The sequence below is a fragment of the Mustela lutreola genome, chromosome 13, assembly GCF_030435805.1.
Source record: "Mustela lutreola isolate mMusLut2 chromosome 13, mMusLut2.pri, whole genome shotgun sequence".
Classification (NCBI taxonomy): Eukaryota; Metazoa; Chordata; class Mammalia; order Carnivora; family Mustelidae; genus Mustela; species Mustela lutreola.
This window is the reverse complement of record NC_081302.1, coordinates 59,733,625-59,752,620: the sequence shown is the minus strand read 5'-3', so window position 1 is coordinate 59,752,620 and position 18,996 is coordinate 59,733,625. Positions and strand designations below refer to the sequence as shown.

The window sequence follows — 18,996 nt, the reverse complement described above, 5'->3', positions numbered from 1 at the left end:
ATGCATTTTCGTCTTAAGGAGAATTATCTTTCCTATATCATTTTTTCTTCAAATCTGTTACAGAAGTCTATAGATTTATCTAATTTACCTAACTTACCTAATTTATAGATTTACCTACTTTTCTGCTCTGCTTCTCTTATAGACTCAGCAGAAAGCTGTAGGTACTGTGTGTGTGTGTGTGTGTGTGTGTGTGTGAATACACAAAAGTTGGGGTGGGGTCAGACATGTATTTGTATAGCTTGTACACTTCACAAAAGCACAGGGCTTCAGCATAAATTCTGCATACCAAATCAGGGGTACCTGTATCCAAAGGGGCATCTTTTTCTAATTCATTCATACCAAGGAATGTGCATTTTCCTGATTCTTATAGTCTGGCATGGACTGAGGTGGGGGACTGGTCCAAATGTTTCATGGACCAATGTTCTCAAAATATAGTGGCCAGAGCAGCAAGATCAGCATTGCCTAGAAACATGTTGGAAATATAAATTCTTGGGCACTACCCAAAAAATTGGGGGTTGCACCTAGCAATCTGTGACCTGTGTTTTTAACAAGCCCTCCAGCTCATTTTGATGCATGCTCGTTTGAGAGCTACTGGCAGACAGCACTTTTTAAAAAAAATTCTCCTGATTGCTGCCTTACTCTCTATAACTGCTACTTTGAGCTTGGAGGCTAAGACTCCCACTTCCACCAGAGCCCTTTCCTGTGTGTATTCAAAGCTGTGGTTTTATCAACTTTGTTCAATCCTTCAATATAACCGTCATTTACTTTTTATCCTCAAACCTGAATCAACTGTTCACTTCCCTCCATAGTTTTTCTACTTTATCATCTCAGTATTGCAGGATTTCACCCCCACATGTGCTTTTTATTTTTTTTTTCTGTAACTTTTGGAGGGGTTTGGGGGGAGGAAGCAGGTAAAGGTGTGTGGTCAGTTTGCTATTTCGAACCAGAAATATTCTCATTTTTAAAAGCAATTTCACACATGATGTGATAAGCACTGGGTGTTATGCACAACTGATGAATTGTTGAACACTACATCTGAAACTGATGGTATATTATATGTTGACTAATTGAAATATAAATAAATAAATAATAAAAGTGCACTATATAAATTAAACAAGAAAACATTATAGTACTTAAACCCTTTTACTCCTGCTGAAAAATAATATTCAAAGGGCTTTTTCATCAAAACAAAGCAAATCCATTAATTATGAACAACATAACTTTCGTTTACTTTCTTGAAAAAATGCTAATATTTTAAACTATTTAACCAATTATTGTTAGATCACATTTTAATAGGTCAAAAAATTTATGAATCACTTTATTACAATTCTTTATTTTAAAATAAAGAACTTTCATTTCATTATATGAGTGTAAAATATTCATACTGGACTAAATTTAGGCTTTCCGGCACATTAAAACAGCACTAAAAATTATACTTTTGGCTTAAATGTCACATATGTGATTTTTGCTGATGGCCAACATAACTGGTTTCAAAAGTGTTGGGCAAAAATAGCTTTATTTTGTGTTGTACTCTTATAAGTCTTTTTTAGACTGAAACACACACAATTTTGATATAAAGAGAAGGGAAAAATATGGACATGTGTTTAAAAAATCAAAAGGGACAATTATAAATAGTTTGTCTGTAAGAGATTATGGAAAAAGTTGTTGTTCTTCCCCCAGAAATAATCACAAAGATCAGGTATATCATTTTTGCATTATCAAGGCAATCTCCAACCACTCATGCCATTTATTCTTCACTTGAAACTGGACTGTGGAAAAGAACTTGTTTAAATATGTGAGTTAGATCCTGGTTTAAAAGTACATAGTACTAAAAAAAAAAAAAAAAAAAGTACATAGTACTGAAAGTTTCCAGTTTGCCTGTTACAAAGACAATACAAAACTTTATATTTTTAAGAACAAGTTTATATATTTATGAGTTCAGTACTGGATTAGGAAATCCTATGTTCATTTTTATTTAGGACTGACTCATGTATTGGTAAGAAAGGAGTCCTTTTACTTTTACACCTTTCTCATTTTTAATGTTGAAAAGAAAAAAACAAAATGACAAAGCTAAGTTATAAAAACTAGTGTTACTTAATATAAAATGAAAAAACTTTTAATTATCTTAAAACATAGAAAGAGTAAGGATAATGATCACATATTAATAAAAATAAGTTTTTATTAATTTATTAGTAAGGATAAAAATGATCAGATATTAAACTCTAAAAAGGAAATGAACTTAAATACAAGATTGCAAGGCAGATTTCTGTTAGTCTTTGGAGTATAATCAAATCTTAAAGAGAAATTACGTTACATTTTAACAGAGGCAAGAAAAACTGAAACTTAGCAAGAAGAATATAAAGTTTTTGAAAGAGAAACAAATCCAGCTGTTCCCTATTCTACATTTCCTAATCAGTTCTACATCCACAATTACAGAAAGATACTATAAATTCTTTTGATATTTGGCTATTTCTGACAATAGTAGAAAATATGAAGAACCAACAGTAAATTAATAAAACCAAACACACAAGGGTCACTGACCTGCATTTTGAAACAGACTAGGTTGTGACCATTCAGTTTCAAGAACATGTCATAAATATTTAGAAAAGATAAATATCAAAAAGTTGGTCCTATTTTATTATGAAAAGTAACAGAGCTTAATTAAATGATTTAGGAACAATCGCCCCAGAGTGTTTTCTAAAATTTTATTAAACTGATTAATAATAATAGCTTCTCATATTGCTGAAGGAATTTAGAAACTATATTAATTAAAGTAGATTATCTCATAAGATATTTCTACTTTTTGTTTCTTTCACCTTCACATTCCAGAACTGTTCCTCACTATTACAGTTACAGTTACAGTTATACAGGATATAACTACAAGTTTAGAAACTGAAAATTCTAAGATTATATTCAAGAAATTTCCTAACATCATGACCTTGTAGAAGACGCTCTGAACAAGAGTACAACTGCTTCCATTTCCAGAGGTCCATAAGCACAAAAGTTCTTTCTGAGCTTTCTTCTACAATTGCTATCTTCCTTCTTGTTTGTACTTGAATAATGGACTAACACTGCCCTCAGGTAATTACTGACATGATTCATAACTAAAGCAATATAACAAATTCCAACTGCAGTATAACAGTGAACACTGCCTACATTTAACAATACTGGAATTCAGTTACACTTTTTTCCCCTGAACTTTTTCCATTTTGAAAAGGCAACGGGGGAGGGGAACACCCCAGGAGAAAAGTTCTAAATGCTTCTAGTAAGAAAGGATAAACAGATCTAATACTGTTTAACTGTATTCTCAGTTCTCTGTTCTTAAGATATCACTGTAAAGTAGAAGAAAGGGAATGAAGAAAACTAATAATTAATCTTTCTGTTTCTAAAATGTACCATTCTCATAAGTGTTTATTCCTCACAATAATTCTGAAAGGTAAATACAATTATCCCCATTTTACACACAAGGAAACCTGAAATGCAGAGACATGTTCATAATCACACCAAAGCAAGTTACATAATTTCTCTGAACCTCAGCTTTTCTTATCTGTAAAATAGGAATGGCATTATTTACCTTCTGTGAAAACTAACTGAGATCTGGTAACTTAAAGCCCAGGTTCCTTCTGTTGCAGCACAGTGACACACAGAGAGAAAGATACAAATACAGATAAAGCATGAATTAAGAAACCAATCACAACACTGAGTATATCCAACAGTAAGCTAATATACACCATAAGGGAGCACAGAGATTAAGAACACTGTCTCTGGAATCAGATAGCCCGAGTAAAAATTCTGGCTCTGCCAGTCACTTAGTTTTGTGGACCTGCAATATAACAAACTCCACCTGCAGTATAATAGCAAACACTGCGCACATTTAACAATGCTAGAGTTCAGTTACATCTTTATAAGGAAAAGGTTCTCAATTTCTCTGTGCTTCAGTTTCTTCACCTGTGAAATGGTGATAATGACATTATCTATTTCACAGAGTTTGCAAAGTAAAAGAGTTAACATATTACACTTTTAACAGTGCCTGTGACTGCACACATGCAAAAGTATTATCTATTGAGATTTCTACACTGCAATGTTACATGCATAAGTGAGGATCATTTTGATCCTGGTTTGTATGATGATCAGGAAAAATTCCAAAGAATTAAGCTGGTGATGAGCTTTGTAAAAGCACTGCTTCCTACAGCAAGTTTCTATGAGCTATACCTAAGGGACATTTCTGAGTTATTAATTTTTTTTTTAACATGCCTAGATTTCTTTAGTCCTTGTACCAATTCATGAATAAGGAAAACATATAATATGGACAATAGGAGAGAAGAAAGGGAGACATGAATGGACAAGTCTCCTCCACAGTGAACACTACCAATTACTCATGTATATCAGAGTGTTCTAAAGATTAAAGAAGGAGGCAAATGCATAGAGAAAAGAATAGTCAAACATGGCATGCAAGACTAGAAGGCACCTGAGTGAAGGTTTAGATAGGAAAAAATTTTCTGTTTAAAACCATAAATAGATCTGGATCAAGAGCTCAGGCTCATACCAGCATTTAGTACAGAAGAAGACTTGGACTAATTTATAATAGCCATCTCAGTTACTTTGGGTTTCCCATTTATTGTTTTTTAACATATGAGAAACCATATAAAAAACCATTTTAATGTCTCACTGATTCTTAAAAATTATGAAGAAATGGAATTATTTTACTAAATTGAGTTTATATTCAGATCTTTTAAAATAATCATCTATTCATTTTTCAGTGGATAATTCATTCAGATTAACTAAATTATTATCCTTATTTTTGTGTGTGCTTTTCTGAACTGTATTTTTTTTTTTATTTTTCTCTATACTAGCCCACTAATAGAAAACAAGGATATTATCAGAAATTTTATTTCTATGATATTGCCTTTCCTCACTTTCCCTGTTCAGGCCCTATATTTTTTCATTCGTACAGAAGACTTTAGGCATAACTGGGATCTTTTATTAAAAGCTAAGAGAAAACTCAGTTGTAACATTTCAGCCTATGAAAACAAACCTAATTTTAAAATTCACTTCAGGGGCGCCTGGTGGCTCAGTGGGTTAAAGCCTCTACCTTCGGCTCAGGTCATGATCCCAGCGTCCTGGGAGCCTGCTTCCTCCTCTCTCTGCCTGCCTCTCTGCCTACTTGTGATCTTTGTCTGTCAAATAAATAAATAAAATACTAAATAAATAAATAAATAAATAAAATTCACTTCATTATTATCCCTCCCTTCAATCTCCTTGAGGTTGTTGATTCAAATACCTAATTTCATCAACCCTAAATTATAATGGATTCTAAAAGTATATATATTAAAATCTCATTTCTAAGAATTGTATAAATCAAACACATATGGGCACTAAGTACTTTCTCTTAAAATATAATTTGTTCTTTTTTGTAAAGTTTTCTTTTAATCTTTTCTTCCTAAAGGATCCAGCAGACCAATAATGACAGTGCACTGCACATAGGAGCTGGTTCCCTAATGGTACTTTCTTCCCTTCCTATTATGAACTAGCTTCTAGATAAAACACTTACCTCGTTATTCAAAATAAAAAAATACATATATTATATTTTCACTTAGAATAAAATTAACTATTTATACTGTTGCCTTTTATAATGTCCCACATGCTTGACTACATGTTATAGTGGTAATAAAAACAGTGTGAATCAATAAAAGGGAACAATGACAGGAACACTTTACTAGATGAACACGGAATTTGGAATAAAACCAGGATGGGGTAAAAGGCTGACTGGGTGACCTTAGACAAATTAGGTAACCTTCCTAAGCCTGTTTCCACTTTTATAAAATGAAAATAGTTTTAACAACTTCAAAGGATTGTTGTGAGATTTAAATTAGACAAACAGTTTTGGTGTACACACACTTCATTTTTAATTAGTGTATAGAATTGTTACATTTGCACAATATTTCCTTTACTAACAGAACTATCTTTCCATTTTTAACGAGGTTAAAAACTCTAACTTAAAAAAAAAAAAAAACCTTGAACTTTTAAGAATAAATTAGTCTTGATGAGTACTAAACAAGTACTCATCTACCATTGCCAAAGCTAGGCCATAATTTCCCCCAATGTGTCTAATTCCAGGTTTTCCTACTTCTGTGTCTTCCCGTATTCCTACATCTGCTGCAGGTCTTTTCCTGTCAACATATGATTATTCCCTTCTCTGACCCTTGTGGCTTACCTTATTTACTTTTCTACCAGGTACCAAGGAAGCTCCTTTAAGACTAAGGACTATTTTCTATGTCATTATATATCTCACAAGGGCAAGTACAATTTCTTTCAAATATCTGATATATGGAATACTAGGTATGGCCCAAAGAGAACTGGGAAAAATTGAGCTAAAGGAGAACACAGAAATGAGACCTCTGTGTAACCCTTTTATGAAAGAATCTTCCTTTAATATTTTATAAACTGTGAAGCAATTTAAAGGAATATGGATCTATATTCAGTATTGGCAAATAAGTCCTTTAACATTTAAATATTTTTATAAAAATATAAAATATTTGAACTAGAAGAACTCAAATCTTTTGGTCTATCTCAGCTTACAGAGCAAAAATCTAAGACAAAAACATTAACTTGCACATGAAAGAGGACCTAAAACAGGTTTTCTTTTTTTTTTTTTTTTTAAAGATTTTATTTATTTATTAGGCAGACAGAGATCACAAGTAGACAGAGAGGCTGGCAGAGAGAGAGAGGGGAGGAAGCAGGCTCCCTGCTAAGTAGAGAGCCCGATGTAGGGCTCAATCCTAGGACCCTGGGATCATGACCTGAGCAGAAGGCCGAGGCTTTAACCCACTGAGCCACCCAGGTGCCCCTAAAACAGGTCTTCTGTTTCCACATCAGGCAAGTTGTCACTGGATAAATGTGGTTTGTTCCACAAATAAAAGAACTCTCTGGCTGTAGTAAGTGTTTGAGGAATAGTCGAAGTGAGGCCAAGAAGGGTCAGATTCCACAACCAGAGAAAAGAGGTTAAATTTTTCTAAATGGCAACAGGGAGCTATTGTAAGTTTTTGGAACAGGAGAAAGTCATACATAAATATTTAGAAATATTAACTCAGCACCAAAGTTTAAATGGAGGATAGTGGCAAAGCTGGGAGATCAAAAAGGAGCCTAAATGTAAATGAAAATAAGATTTAAAAATTAATAAAATAAATCTAAGAGACTTTTTTTTTTTTTTAAATTGTAAGATTCTTGAATACTTGGTATTCAAGCCTGGCTAACTTGAAAAGTAATGTAAAAACATAAATATTGGTAAGCAAAGTTGTACTTAGAACAAAAAAGATAATTTCAGTTTTGATTAATGAAGTCTCTTAAATCTTAAGAAACTACTAGTTAGGGGCGCCTGGGTGGCCCAGTGGGTTAAGCGTCTGCCTTCGGCTCAGGTCATTATATCAGGGTCCAGGGATCGAGCCCCACATCGGGCTCTCTGCTCAGTGGGGAGTCTGCTTCCCCCTCTCTCTCTCTGCCTGCTTCTCTGCCTACTTGTGATCTCTCTCTCTCTGTCACATAAATAAATAAGATCTTAAAAAAAAAAAAAGACTACATTTTCATTAAAAAAAAAAAAGAAAGAAAGAAACTACTTAGTTAGTTATGGGAGGTAAGGGCAAGAAATCAGGAACACACTGGGTCAGAGTGAGAAAGGTTAAAGCCTTAAGCTATACTTTAAGAAAGAATCAGATTTGTAAAAAATTAAAACAGGGGCGCCTGGGTGTTCAGTCGGTTAAGATCTGCCTTCAACTCATGTCATGATATCAGGGTCCTGAGATTGAGCTCCATATTGGGTTCCCTGCTCAGGGGGAATTCTGCTTCTCCCTCTGTCACTCTCTTTCTTGCTCTCTCTCTCGCTCTCTCTCAAATAAATAAAATCTTTTTTAAAAAGTTAAAATAAATGTTTTCTCTTGCTGGCAAAATCTCATGAAGAACTTTTTAAAAACCCAACATAAAATATTTTCCTTTATAATAACATGGCTATTATATCAATACAAAATATCACATTATTTCATCATCCTTACCCATATTCTTAGAAAACTGTTATAAATGACTTAATCATTATCTTACAGTTCACTCACTTTCCTGAGACACAGTTCTCAGTAAAATGTAACTTTAAAAAAAAAAAAACAATGTCTCATGGTAGATACTAAAACCTTCTGTAATGTGCACCAGAGGTTAATTATCTACCATACAAATATAGAACAGATATCCTTTTTGGCTTTTTCAAAGCCACAGGCTTTTCTGCCTTTTGTGTTCACTTCCTATCAAATTTGGCATTTCAAAAGGACACCAAAGAAGCTTAAAAATTTGTTTATAGTTTCTTCATCAAATTGGGACTCTAAAAATATAAGCTTTTCGTTATAATGGTGCTGGTATGTAAAAGAGCCCTTTTAAAATGTGGAAAAATAATAAAAGAAATGTTTTTAATCTTTTCTATGTAAAATGCTAAAGGAAGAAATTTGCTAATGTTTGGTGACTACAGAAAGGTAGTATGACAGAATCCATTTTAATGAGTCAGCTATATTTAACAACAATTAAAGGATACTCAACTTTCTTGTGACTAAAATTAAAACAATAGTTAATAACTAGTACTTCTATGATCTCCATATAATAACTACCCCTCCAAAACAGTATTATTCAGAAGATATGATATATTTAATATAGGAAAATAGAAATAAAATACTTAGGATACCTTAAACATACATATTTATAAAAATTTTATCAGTAAATACTATGCATAACTCCTTCAGCCATGATGATGAAGGAACAAATAGGACTTGTCTTAAACAACTAAAAAATTGAACAACATAAATGAAACAATAGATTTCTGCATTGAACAACAGGTAGCAAAGGACAGTGATCCCTGAGAAAAAGAAAACAAATGGTAAATCCAACCACTGCCTCAGTTTACTGCATGGAAAGTGTTCCCAGGCTACAAAGCAAAGAGAAGAAAAAGTCCATTGGTATCCCTGGCAGAAAACAGAGTTCAGAATTCAAGGAAGCCAAGGTAGCTAAAATTAGCTGCACAGAATACCAGAGGAAGGAGTTACACACAAAGGAAAGAGTTGCAAAGAGAGAGCTCCAGAGATCTGTAGAGGGTTATGCTCAAGTCTTCAGAGGAGAACCTCTCAGAACCTATCCAGAGCCAAAGGAAAGAAAAACAAAAACAAAACCAAAAACAAACAAACAAACAAAAACACTGGAAAAAGCAGAACCATTTCAGAAGCTAACTCAGAGCCAAGAAAAGTTCTGATTTCCACCAACCAGAGTGGAAAAACCTTTTAATACATGTGACATAGGGTAGAGTACTCAGAAGGGTGTTATAGATTAGCCATAGGTTAAAGACTGCTTGGGCTTTGTCCAAAAACAACAAAAGCCTTAACAAGGATCAAATTATTTCTAAGAATCTAAATTGTGTACCAAAACACAAATGAAACATACTGAAAGGAATATGAAAATATCTAGGATTCCATAAGGTAAAAATCACAATGTCTGGCACCTGATAAAAAAATTACAAAGTAAACCCAAAAGGGCAAATAAATAAATAAATAGGAGAAGTATCAGTCAATAAAAACAGACCTAAACACAAAGATGTTAGAATTCATAGACAGGGGCTTTAAAACTGTTATTATAACTATATTCCATATGTTCAAGAAGGTAAAGGAAAGCCCAAACATGTTTTCTCGCCTAACATGTTAAAGAGAGATACAGAAGATGTAAAAAAGGATTCAAATAAAAATTAAAATTGATAAATATAGTGTCTAAGATTAAGAATTGCAGTAGATAGAAAAATAATAGCAGATTAGGCATTTCAGAGGAAAAACTTAATGATTTGAAGACACAGCTATAGAAACAATCTAAAATGAAACAAAGCAAACACCTGGGGAAAAAATAAAAAGAGTAACAGATTATTAGGTAACCTCAAGTTACTGGAATCCCTGAAAGGAGAGTTAGGAGGAGTCAACTAAAATATTTTAAGAAAACAATAGACAAAAATTTCCAAATTTGATGAAACCTATAAAGTTCACAAATCCATAATCCTTTTGATATATTGCTGAATGTGGTTTGCTAATATTTTTTTGAGGATTTTTGCATCTATGTTTATTAGGGGTTTTGGCCCATAGTTTTCTTTTTTTGTAGTGTCTTTGTCTGGTTTTGGTATCAAGGTAATGCTAAACTCGCTGATGCATTAGGAAGCTTTCCTTCCTCTCCTGTTTTTTGGTAAAGTTTGAGAAGAATACGCATTAACTCTTTACGTGTTTGGTGGAATTCACCTGTGACTCTCTCTGGTCGGTAGTTTTTTTATTATTCATTCAAATTCATTATTAGTAATTGGTCTGTTCAGATAACATGATACTATACATACAAAATCCTAGGCTCCACTAAAAAATTAGCACAATAAATGAATTCAGTAAAGTTGCAAGATACAAAATTAATACCAAAAAATTGGATGCATTTCTATACACTGATAACAAAGTTGCAGAGAGAGAAATTAAGAAAACAATTCCATTTAAAATTATACTAAAAAGACTAAAATAGTTTGGCATAAACTTAACCAAAGAGGTGAAAGATCTGTATCTGAAAACTATAGAACACTGATGCAGCCTATAAGAAAACTACTTTAAGTATAAAGACACAAATAGGTTAAAAGTAGAAGAATGGGGAAAAATACGTGCCAAGCTAATATTAAAGAAAAGAAAGCTGGGGTGGTTTTACTGACCAGACAAAGCAGTTTTAAGAGCAAAGAATAGTACAAGGGATAAAGAGGGTCAGTTCATAAATTAAGGGGTAGATTAATCAAGAAGACATTATAATTCTAGTTGTTTTTGCACTTAAATTCTATATGTAAGACAATGAACTAGGTATTGTACAAAAATTTTTTTAAGAAGTTAGACAGGACCTTTTCTTTTCAGGAACTCTCTGCCCCTCCTAGAACCTCTGATCTCAGAGTCACTTCCATCAAGCACTGAAGACTTTGGTGCCTAGTCCACATTCCTCTCTACCACATGTCCAGGTGACTTCATCTCTCAGCCTCTTGGTTCCTTGACCCACCTCATTTCCAGTGGTTTTCATCTCCATTCCAAATCATACATGTGCTCCCAATATTATTTCTTAGAATACAGTAAACTACATAAAATGTTCTAGCTCCGGAATATAAAGTTAAAATCTCTTTCTATTAAATTTTATTAAAAGCTGTTTCTTAAGGGGTGCTCGAGCAGCTCAGATAGGTGAGCATCTGCCCTTGGCTCAGGTCATGATGCCCAGGTCCTGGGATTGAGCCCTGATTTGGGCTCCCAGCTCAGCAGGGACTTGACTTCTCCCTCTCCTCTGCCTCTCTCCTGCTTGTGCTCTCTCTGTTTCTGTCAAATGAATAAACTTCTTAATTAATTAATTAATTAATTAAAAGCTGTTTCTTTTTATTTTTTTTTTAAATTTAAAATTGTGGCCACTCTCCTCAAACTTCTGACTATACCACTTTGCATTCCCTATCCCAACCCACCAACCCACACTCAGCAAATTACCTCAGCTCTATTTTGTAAAATAAATAAATAAATAAATAAGGCCATTAGATGGAAAGTCCCCCATTTTCTACCACGGTACCCACATACCTCAACTTGTAACTGCTTCCATTCTTTCCATTTGCTGCACAATATTTCCAATCCTCTCCTCAAACAGGAGACGACATCTATTCAAGGGAACCCCCTGAAACTGGACAGGCCCTGTGACTGCTCTCACCAACAGAACATACCTTCCAGCTACAGTCCTTTCAGAAGCCTTTTGGAAGCCAGCTACTATGTAAGATGCATGAGTATTCTGAAACCAATATGCTGTGGGTTGCATACCTTCTCATATGAGAAGGCCAGGAGGATGAGAGCACTCAGAGTAGGAAGGGAAGGGAAAGAAAAATTGACCATGTACTGGGGGGCAATGAGGGGCCAGACTTGTGAGTTAAGAAGCATCATGGAGAGGCGCCTGGGTGGCTCAGTTGGTTGGGTGCTTGACTCTTGATTTCAGCTCAGGTCATATTATGAGGGTTGGGAGATTAAGCCCTATGTTGGCCTCCGCACTGGGCATGGAAACTACTTAGTATTCAATCTCTTTCCCTCTGCCCCCAACCTCTCTTCCTCTAAAAAGGAAAAACAAAAAGTAGAAGCATCATGGAAGCAGATCTTGCCCCTGACACCATATAGTCAAGGATGAACTGCCCAGTCAAGCTCTTCCTAAATCCCTCAAGATCATGAACAAAATAAAATGGTTGTTTTAAGCCACTGATGTGTCATCCTGCAACAGAGAACACTCATAATGAATGGCTCTTTTCCATCCACATTTAATCCTATCTTTCCCATCTCAAAAATATAATCTTCCCTCCACCTCACACAATTGGCAGCTATATCTTTATTTCCCTTCAGACAAGACTCTAGCAAAAAGCTATCCACAATCACTGTCTCCACTTTATCCCTCATTCACATCTCATCAAAATCCCACTGCAGGGGCGCCTGGGTGGCTCAGTGGGTTAAGCCGCTGCCTTCAGCTCAGGTCATGATCTCAGGGTCCTGGGATTGAGCCCCGCATCGGGCTCTCTGCTCGGCAGGGAGCCCGCATCCCTCTCTCTCTCTCTCTCTCTCTCTCCTGTCTCTCCATCTACTTGTGATTTCTCTCTGTCAAAATAAATAAATAAAATCTTAAAAAAAAAAAAAAATCCCACTGCAATCTACTCCTGCCTCCACGACTTCTATTAAGAGTCCTTGCTACCACTGCCAGTGGCTTCCTTGTTGCTCAAATGAATGCTCTTCAGTTCTTACTGGTAGCTCCTACATTATCTTAAACACCAAGCCCCTTCTCAGACCTTGTAATGCTTTCTCTTTATGACACCACCTCCTATCTCTCTGGCTGTTCTATTTCAATCTCTTTTGTAGGCTTCTCTTCTCTGTCTACCTCTTAAATGTCAGAACACTTCAAGCCTCTATCTTTAACCACCTTCTCTTGCTATACAGTAGCCCCCCTTGACTGCAGTTTTGCTTTCTATGGTTTCAGTTACCCATACTCAACTGCGGTATAGAAGCAGAAGATTCTCCTTCTAATGTGTCATGTCATTCACCTCACTTCATTTACCTAAAGCTATGTCATTCACCTCACTTCATTTCATCATATAGGTTTTTTGTCATCTCACATTACAAGAAGAGGGGTAACTATAGTACAATAAAATACTTTGAGAGGAGAAAGAGACCACATTCACATAATTTTTATTACAGGATACTATTATAATTGTTTTATTTTCTTAGTAGTTATTATTGTTAATCTCTCACTGTGCCTAATTTATAAATTAAACTTTATGACAGGTAAGTATATATAGGAAAAACAGAACATAAAGGGTTCAATACTATTCATGGTTTCAGGCATCTACTGGGGGTCTTGGAACACATCAGACATGGATAAGATGGAACTACTGTGCTATATTCTCCCCTTAGGCGATCTCATCCATTCCCCAAACTTTAGTTACTTGGTAAAAACATGTAGATTAACAAATTCAGAGCCAGGCAGACCCAGGTTCAAACCACAGAGTTGCCATTTAGCTTGTGTGGTTTGGACAAGTTATTAAAGTTCTAAGCACTGATTGCCTCATCTAGAATATGACCTCATAAATTATAAAAACTAAAGATACTACAAGAAGTACTCACCACAAGGCCCGGCACAAAATAAACTGTCAATAAGGATGGAAACTTTTGTTATATATGTGCCAGCAGCTTTCAGGTTCATATTTCTAGCCTAGTATTATATACTAGAAAATACCTAATATTTCTTTCCTTAGCTCCAGACACACATATCCAACTGCTATAGGACACCTCTACTTGAAGAACCTACAAGCACTTCAACATAATCAAATGAAACTCATCTTTCCAAGAAAATCTCATCTGATCCCGGTATTTTAATGAATGATACTACTATATGTCATCATTAGTTGACCCCTCTTTATCCATCACTTCCACTTATGTAATTAATTGCCACATACATAATGTCAGCTACTGTTCTGAGTGGTTTATATACAGTAACTCAATTAACCTGAGTTGCACATATACACATAGAATAAGATATAAAATTTATAAATGACTGGTAAGTAGTTAGTAATAAACACTGTAAGACTGTAAAGGAGGAAGAATGACTATAAACTAGGATGGTCATGAACAACATAGTAGAAGTAGAACTGAAATTCTGGTAAGTACAAAGGCAGAAGAAAGTATTTTAAGTGGGGCCTACGAAGTGAACAAAGACTCAGGGACAGGTGAAAAAAAAAAACATGGTTGTGTGAGTTACAAGAAAAGACAAGAGTAAATGGAGAAGAGAATAGAAGGCAGGCATTCTCAAACATTTGACTCATAAACTCTCTTACATTCTTAAAATTATTCAAGGCCCAAAAGTTTTTGTTCATATGAATTATATCTATCAATATTTACTGTATTAGTAATTTTTTTAAAGATTGTATTTATTTACTTAACAGACAGAGATCACAAGTAGGCAGAGAGGCAGGCAGAGAGAGAGGAGGAAGCAGGCTCCCTGCTGAGCAGAGAGCCCGATGTGGGGCTCGATCCCAGGACCCTGGGATCATGACCTGAGCCGAAGGCAGAGGCTTTAACCCACTGAGCCACCCAGGGATCCCCTGTATTAGTAATTTTTAAGTAAAATTAAGTTTAATTTAAATTTAAATTAAAACAGGGGCACCTGGGTAGCTCAATCAGTTAAGCATCTGCCTTTGGTTTGGGTCATGATCCCAGGATGCTAGGATCAAGCCTCACATTGGGTTCCCTGCTCAGTGAGGAGCCTGCTTCTCCCTCTCCTCTCTGCTTGTACTCTCTCTCACTATCTCTGTCTCTCTCTCTCAAATAAATAAATAAAATCTTAAAAAAAAAAAAAGAAAATTTCTAAGAATGTAATAAATCATAGAGCTTTAAGATAGTAATGGATTTTTATGGGGTGCCCGGATGGTTCAGTGTGTTAAGGCCTCTGCCTTCAGCTCAGGTCGTGATCCCAGGGTCCTGGGATCGAGCCCATCAGGCTCTCTGCTCAGTGGGGAGCCTGCTTCCTCCTCTCTATCTGCCTGCCTCTCTGCCTATTTGTGATCTCTGTCAAATAAATAAATAAAATCTTTTTAAAAAAATAGTAATGAATCACCAGGTTTATAAAAAAAAAAAAAAAAAAAAAAAATAGTAATGGATTTTTTTTTTATACTAGCCTAAAACTTGGCAAGTTATAGCTCCTTAAAGCTTAGTTACAATGTGGAATTGGGAACAATATCAATATATCAATTAACAAAAACTTTTCATACTCTGAGATATTAAAATCTGTTGTTCTATCTTGAACTTTATTAATTTTTATGTTATAAATGTTTTAAAAAATTATTATGGATCTACCTTAAACTTTGAATAAATTTCTTAATGACTTTATGACATGATTCACTGGTCTTTTGGAAATATTGGAAATATTGAATCATGGAGACCTTACAAACACTGACAAATCTCCTTTACAATATCAGAAAGTCACATTTATTAATATACCACTGATTTCATCAGAAGTCTCTGAAGTCCTGAGAAGCTGTACTTCTCAGTACAAGCTTAACCAAATTCTAATTTTCCCTTGGAAACTCAAAAATTTACCATTGGCAATATTTATTGTCAGTTGTTTTCAACAACATGTGATTGAAAATAGAAATTCAATAAAATTAATACTGCTTACTAGTGCGTCAATGGCATTCTTAAATGAAACTGACATATTCTGTTTTGTATTTTAACGGAGAGTTTGTGGTGGTGAAGAATACAAGGACAACTAGCCAGCTTGATGCTATTGCTCTGATACCTGCAAAGGTGCTAACACTTTTACATCATCAGTATAAATGTCAAGAGAGTAAAAAAGATAAGTAACATCTTAATAGTATAAAAATACTCTTTAACTTTGCAGATTCCCTAAAATGGTTGCAGGGACACCAGGGAGACACTTTGAACTGCTGATGGAAGAAAAAGGGAGGCAACAAAACTCCCAAAAGAGAGCCCTGAGGCATCAAATAGTTGACCTAAAGTTCCCATTCTAAAACCCTGGACCTGATTCCTTTGACCCTCTTCATATGCTGTAATTTTAAAACTGTGTCCTGAACATCATAAATGTTAAATTGTAAAGATTTCTGGATTCTGTTATTTTTTTTTCTCAAATAAGCATTGCTTCATTTTGTTTTTAAGCATGTGATTATTTTCACTGAACCTGAACTGTAAACTTTTTATTTGGGTAGCAGCATCTGTCTCAGTTCAGATCTTCCTTCATTAAGCTGCTGTTAATCCATACAGTGCAATAATTCAGGTTTCACATAAAGAAATGGGCAGATAGGATTTGTCCACTCTCCTCAGCAGCCAAGGTTTCCCCAGCTTCTATTTTTTTAGTTTCCCTGGCCCGGCCAGAAAGCCTGCAGTTTTCTTCTCACTGGCACCCCCTACCCGTCCTATAACACTTTCCACTTAGCCCTGGGCTGAAAGCTTCCTTCCCAGGCTCAGAGCTTCTCTTCTTTCCTGAAGAGTCCGTCTATTCTTCCTGTCCAGGAATTTCAGGCAGTTGCTTTCTGAATCATGCAGAGGTTTTATAACTGTCTTTTTGAGGGGAGTCATGTTGTTAAGTCGTCCTCCACCATTACCAGATGCATAGGAGCCTCACAGGTTTTTATTTGAGTTAGCATGATATTTGCATTTTAAAAAAGATTTCTCTAGTTGCCGCCAGAAAAATAGTCTTAAGGAAGTTAGAGATGCAGGGAGATCAATAGGAAGAGTCCACAATATTCCCAGGAAGAGAGACCATTTAGAAAATAAAGCACCAGGGCACCTGGGTGGCTCAGTCTGTTAAGTGTTTGCCTTCAACTCGGGTCATGATCCCAGAGTCCTGGGATCAGCCTGCGTTGGGTTCCCTGCCCAACAAAGAGTCTGCTTCTCCCTCTCTCCCTCTGCTCTTGACCCTGCTCATGCTCCTGCTCTCTCATTCTCTCTCTCTCTGTCAAAAACAAGAAAGAGAAAAGAAGGAAGGAGGGAAGGGGAGAGGGAGGGAAGAAAGAAAGAAAAGAAAAGGTAAGGAAGAAAAGAAAGAATGAACGAACCTAGTGTATCTTGGTTTATAAAGGTTTAACTGAGGAAAAATCTGATGAATTTTGAGCATACTAAAAGTAATATATATAAATCTCACTTCATAACTGCTGGCATTATAAACTGCTTAATAGATTTAAAAGGCCTAAACATCTGGAAGTCATTTAATCTAACCCTTAGGTATGGTTTATTCTAAATCACCTCTAATTCCTTTAAATTTCCAGGGAACAAGATTTTACCAGGTTTTTCAACAGACTGTTTAGCATTTTATACTTATATATGGCCTATTAATCTCTTTGGAATCAAAACAAAGAAAGATATGCTTTTTCCTTCAAGTTATTCTGTTCTTGATTTATTATTTCTCAAGATTGTTAAGCAAAGATACTGGAACCCTTCTCCATGTAACCATTAAAAACATGATGATGTTCTTTCTTTTATTAAATTATTGGGGGGAAAAGTAAGTAGAGCCTCCCTTGATATTTCCCTAAGTAACCAATACTGTTTGAATCTATAGTTAAATGAAAAATTCTTATTGCCATATAGAATCAAAAGTTTATTAAAGTTTGCTCTGATTCTTGATCTGGGTGCTGGCAACAGGAGTGTGTTCAATTTATGAAAAATTCTTCAAACTGTAAACCTGTAATATATAGCTTTCTGTATATATGTTTTACTTCAGTTGAAAAAAAAAGTCTGTGAAAGCTCAACTATATCTATGGTATCTACCCTTCTCTAAAATGTCAATTATTCTCACATGAGAAATTCATAGTATTCTATTTCTGTGGTATGACTTATCTTCACAGTTACCCTATTCCCTTAATGACTAAAAAAATAAAATAAATAAAAATAAAACAATAAAAATTTTAAATGTAAAAGAAGTTTTTAAAAGTTCAAGCATTAAAAATATATGACAATACAAATCATCTATAATTTTATCCCCTAGAGACAACAACCACATTTAGAATTTATATGTAGAGGCTTATGACTTCCACATCCTATTAATAAATTATATATTTCTCCTGACTTTGGGCATGTCACTTTTTCTCCAAAAATTCTCAAGAATAAAGGGATATTGTTTATAATTCTAGAACACCAGTAACTCTACTAAACAGACTTGAGCACAAGCAATTTATAAACAATAAATTTCTATTTCCTCCACAATTGTCAGAACCCATGTCTTCTCTGTATTTTTACAATGTTTACCCCAATGCAAGCCATGCTGCAGATGCATACTAATGGGAAAAAAAACTCTCTAAACAAATAAAAACAGTCACTTTCATATGATAGAGTCATGTCTTGATTTCAATGTCTAGGAGAGGACACATCAGCCTCTGAAAAATACCTCTTACTTATTATATTTATCATTGATTCATTTTTGTCATTCTCACTTAAACCTCTAGAAATCCCCTAGATTTCTAAGCACTCCTTTTCCCATGAAGTAGAAGGTCCTATATAATGGAGTTATTAAATTCAATTATAGAAATGCAATGGCTTTCTATCAACTTCCCCTACTTCTCCCCTATTCTATCTACTCTGTTCATACAGCAATGCAAGAAAACACTAAGAAGTAAGTTATCTCTTAGTCATTAAGTTTTTGGAACATCAAAAAATTAAAACTAAGACTTACGTGTATAGATTATAATTCTAGTGTAACTAAAGTCTTAATGTTTTCATTGCCATTTCTATATATTGGCATAAATGAAAAGTTATATGCTTAGCATGCAACACAGCTTCAAAAGAAACAAACTCTATATTAATCTACAGATCTGATGAGTCACAAAGTATTACCCAACTATGCAGATTTAAAGAGCGTAACACAGAGGAACTTCAAATAATTACTACATAGAAAATGCCAACTTTATGA

The 18,996-nt window shown here is 34.8% G+C and overlaps 1 protein-coding gene across 1 annotated transcript in view; it reads right to left on the bottom strand.

Moving 5' to 3' along the window:
• RB1 (RB transcriptional corepressor 1) overlaps positions 1–18,996 on the bottom strand; it is a 166,290-nt gene that overhangs the window by 75,059 nt on the left and 72,235 nt on the right. The gene's annotated exons all lie outside the window — the stretch shown is intronic.